The sequence below is a fragment of the Limulus polyphemus genome, unplaced genomic scaffold (assembly GCF_000517525.1).
Source record: "Limulus polyphemus unplaced genomic scaffold, Limulus_polyphemus-2.1.2 Scaffold3713, whole genome shotgun sequence".
Taxonomy (NCBI): domain Eukaryota; kingdom Metazoa; phylum Arthropoda; class Merostomata; order Xiphosura; family Limulidae; genus Limulus; species Limulus polyphemus.
In genome coordinates, this window is record NW_013669323.1 from 97,574 (window position 1) to 102,697 (window position 5,124).

Sequence of the window (5,124 nt, forward strand, 5' to 3'; positions counted from 1 at the left end):
ATAATACATACATGTACAACCCCACCAGTTACATAAACAAATATAATACTTAAATGTACAACCACACCAGTTACATAGACAAATATAATACATACATGTACAACCACACCAGTTACATAGACAAATATAATACTTAAATGTACAACCACACCAGTTACATAGACAAATATAATACATACATGTACAGCCCCACCAGTTACATAGAGAAATATAATATAGAAATGTACAAAATAATAAGTTATATAGACAATGCATTACAACTGGACAATTACACAAGATACAGAAACAAATGACTACAAATACACAATTACCCTTGTTACAAAAAACACACTATAAACACAACACGCCATCAGTTGCGAAAACAAAGTATTACAAACACACAAAGCCACCAGTTGCAAAAGTAAAGGACTACAAATACCCAACGCCATCAATTACAGGAACAAAATACTACTAAGCAGAAAACGCCACCAGGTATAGAAACAAAGTACTACAAATACACAACGCCATCACTTCCAGAAATATAGTATTACAAATATACAATGCTACCACTTACAGAAACAAATTATTTGAATTACATAATGCCTCTAGTTATATAAACAAATGTAATACAAATGGGCAACTTTAGCAGCTAAAAAAAAAACAACAACAAAAAACAAATCTTTTGGAAATGGACAAGGTAAAATAAAGAATGTTATCAATTAATGAAACAAAGGTGCTTAGATTAGAAAAAAAAATTAACTGGCTTGTCTGACCGATTCGTAACTGATTATCTGGTTTTACTTAGTCTGTGAAATGTAAGAACATTCAAGTTGTGGAACCGACACAGATCACAGGATTAATTAAGCTCACTTTGTCTTTTGCGCCGAGTTTGATTATTCACTCGCGAATTAAAAGGCATTGTCATTGCCTATTTCAATACAATATACAGTAAATAATTCAGACGAACTGAAATACTACGATTATCGCCTTGCATCATATGTTTAAAATCAAACAGGAAGTGAATACTTGAGTGCTCTTTATGATGTGTTATAAAGCAACTAAAGTTGTTATCTTCCGCATCCATTATTTGTCATGTGGTCAAGTGAGTGAACCTCGATTACAATTGGATTTCGACACATAAAACGTGCGGCAGTACTTAATATTCGAATCTGACTTTAACTAGTTACATTCAAGTTAATATATTGCTAAGTTCAAGTTAATATATTATAGAGATGACATCTCGGTTTGACAAGAATGACCAAACTATTTTTTGTGCATTGACTGATAGCATTGCTCAATCGTGATGCTGCTACAGGAAATTATGTAAAAAAAGCACACAACTAGCGTATATTATGTAATAACTAGAAAGATGATGTCATCAGCTAAATGTAAAGTGAAAATAATTGGTCATATAGCTTTTGCTTAGTGTTATGATTTTCAATAACCTTGTCTCTGATTAGTCATTCAGCCTGTCTTAGTGCCGTGATCTTCCGTAACCTTTTCTCTGATTGGTCATTCAACCTTTGCTTTGTGTGGTGGTCTTCCATAACCTCTTCTTTGATTGGTCATTCAGCCTTTGAATTGTGTAATGGTCTTCTATAACCCGTGCCTTGTTTGGTGTCTTCAATAACCTTGTCTCTGATTGGTCATTCATCTTATATCTTGTGTATTGGTCTTCAAAAACCTTGCTTTTGATTGATATTCCGTCTGTGCATTTTGTCGCAGTCTTTCTTAATTTTGTCTCAATTGTCATTTTGATATGGTTATAGTTTTACAGTTTGCCCATGGACCATGGCTAGATCTCAAAGAAGACATTTGAATGTTTCACTCATGCGGAGACTTATCAGACGAATGGAAGCTGGCCAATCACAGTAAGCTGTTGTAAAATGGCTATTACAGTTTCTAGAAGTGTTGTTCATTGAAAGAATATTAATGATGCACTTGAATTTGACATCGAGGAACTAGGTTCAAGTTAATATATTATAGAAATGACATCTCGGTTTGACAAGAATGACCAATCTATTTTTTGTGCATTGATTGATATCAACTGTCTCTACAACGTATCAATAGTAAAGTTGTTTGGACAAATGGACAAGGCAGGCTATCCTTTATAACACAAGCAGGTGATCTCTGTCTGATCATTCTGGCTATTATTAGTGGGTTGTATGTTCACAGTCATACATGGTGAGCCTGGAAACAGGCTCACATGCACAGCAAGGTACAAAGCAGATTGACTGTAATGGTACCAAAAATGTGTCTAGTAGAAGAACATCATGTGGAGATTAATCGTTTTACAGAAGAGAAAACCTAATTTTGTGGGGTAAAAAACAATCATTAGTGGATGTTCCGATTTTCACCAAAAACCACATTACAGAGATCGTGTCCTACTCGACCTTATGTGACGTCATCTCTGAAAACCACGTTCTTTTCGACCGTGTATCATGCCACAATTCTCTTCTGCTTCAGCCTTTGTGTTAAACTGGTCAAACCTTTCTTTTACCAAATGGAGAGGTTGCATGTTCATCAGACTTCGGACTCATTGAACATGTCTTGAAAGACGAATATTATCCTGCCAAGTGACTCCAGAAAGAGTGAAATATCCTCTCCAAAGGACAATCTGACAACAACGTTTTACTTCTATATCGTGAACTGTAAATATGTAAACCAATCTTTGCCAAATATTCAACTGTAAATATGAAACACATCTCTGCCATATATTCAACTGTAAGAATGTAAACCCACATAAGCGTACGGGATGGGGGGGAGAGGCTGAAGCCTCCTCAGATTGGCCCTTTTATGAACATTCAGGCAAGTTTCGCCGACAATAAAGCTACTATTAGAAAAGAAATCTCCAAGACGTCTTCAAGCTCTGTTTGGTGAACTGAATGACACTGAATCATTTACCACTGATGTAAAATGTTATTATAATGGCAATATCGCCCCCCAGTGGCACAGGGGTATGTCTGCGGACTTACAACACTATAATTCGGGTTTCGATACCAGGTGTGGGCAGAGTACAGATAGCCCATTGTGTAGCTTTGTGCTTAATTACAAACAAACAAACAAACAATGGCAATATCTACTTTGACAGCCTATGTTATGGCAGAAATGGGATTTAGGTTTGACAAGAATAACTAAACTATTTCTTGGGCATGTTGGGATGTTAGTTTTGCAACTATGCAACTATTGCAAAGTTTTATAAACTTGATGAGGAGATATTGAGAGTGTGTGAGGAGTGAGAAAGAAATATATGAAAACTACAAGAGTAGGAAAACTTCTATTTCTTCTGTAAAATCTGATGCTGAGGTCGTTCAAAATTCTTTAATAAAGATTTTTTCCATGTGTTTCCTGTGTTTTACAAGATTGCATCAATTCTTCCAACGAGGCGATCATTCAGTGCCTTACGTCGAATGAAGACGTATTTACGTTCAACCATAGCTCAAGAGAGGTTATTTTCACTTGCACTTATAAACACTGAGAGAAGTCTAGCAAATAAAAGTTCATCAAATGACATGGACAGCATTATTGATAAATTTGGTTGTTCAAGTGGCAGGAACTCTAATTTTTTAGACAAGTACATGTTACTATTTCTAAAAGTGATAAATTCACTTTTGAAATTATTTTGCATTTTTTGTATGATTATGATTTCTCTTTATACTATCTGTTTTCATTTTGCATATAATATTTAGTAAATGTAAAGGGTTCACAAAAGATTAAATTACCTTTTTTCCTCACATTTGAGGAAAATATTTCTCGCACAAAGAAAGCTCAATCCCCACGTGAACATCTCACATACACCTTTGCAAAACTCACCTCTGCCAAATATTCAACTCTAAAGAAGTAAACCCACCTCTGCCAGAGATGGAAACCCAGCTGTGCCAAATATTCGGTTATTTCAAATCACACGACTGATCATTAGATGCTTGAAATGCATATAAATGAACAGAAGTGGGGGTTTGATATTGTTTTCTAACAGTTTTTTTGGTTTGTCATAGTAATATTATTATATACCAATTATTTTTCAGAATTTACTTAAACTAAATGTTTCTGTATTTATTCACTGATTTATGAATAAAAACCGTCACTTTTTATATATTTATAACATGATTCGTTTTACAAACGACAAACATTCTACGTTTTTCAAAACGCTTAAAAGTAAAAACAATTCTTTTTTAGGCCTGACTCTTTATCAGGGAACTGTCTGAAGTGCAAATATCACCTTACGTGTTTTTTACTTTGTTACTTACTGTGGACCTTGTGTCGTTACAATAGAGCAATAAAAACTGTTGTAAAAGTCAAATGTGACCTTAAATGTTATTTACATTACTTACTGTGGACCCTGTGTCATTACAACAGTGCAAAGAAAACCGTTGGAAAGACCGAATATCACGTTGAAGATGACGAAGCAGATGTCAGATTTGAACAACACTGGTAGAAGCGTTCGAGGATGTGCGTTGCACAACATGAAAAGGGGGATGAATATTACTCGAAGAGCACAGAGGCTGACTATCATTTTTGGTCTTGATGGTGGCTGGAAAAAATGTAAATATTGACATGTAATCAATCACTTTGAACAAACCAATTTTTCTAATCCTTTTGAAAATTACATTGGTTTGTATCACCACGAAATATTCATCTTTCTTTGTTGGCTAAAACTTCTGTTACTATCAGAAGAGCAATTCTCTTAATACATCATATTGAAGCTTAAAGGACACTCAAACTAGTCTAATTAAACTTTATAATAGATGATCGGTGTTAAAGATAAATGAATAAATAATATTATTTCAAAAAAATCCCGAGGAAATTTCTGATCTGGTGTGAGATAAATAAACTAATACAACTTACAGTTTACCATCTTACTCATAGCAGTTGTGCTTTATCCAATTTGATAATGTAAATAGTGTCTAACCACTACTATGTTTGTAATATCCAACTGTAAGCACTGGATATGATAGATGGATGATGATTAACATTCTATTATACATTATTTACTTTCACACAGAAATTATCTTTTATAATAATTGTTATTATATAAAACTCTTATGAAGTACTCCAATCTTTATAATGTTCTTTAAAGTGAGGTAGCATACAGTGTTTCCTTTTGAAAATGGGTGTAACATAGTTTTTCTACCAAACAACACCAAC

At 34.1% G+C, this 5,124-nt stretch overlaps 1 long non-coding RNA gene across 1 annotated transcript in view; it reads right to left on the bottom strand.

Moving 5' to 3' along the window:
- LOC111088417 overlaps positions 1-4,505 on the bottom strand; it is a 7,593-nt gene extending 3,088 nt beyond the window's left edge. The window contains exon 1 of the long non-coding RNA XR_002612940.1: positions 4,311-4,505. This is a non-coding gene — a long non-coding RNA (uncharacterized LOC111088417). The remainder of the gene's footprint in view (positions 1-4,310) is intronic.
- Between the last annotated feature and the right edge of the window lie 619 nt (positions 4,506-5,124).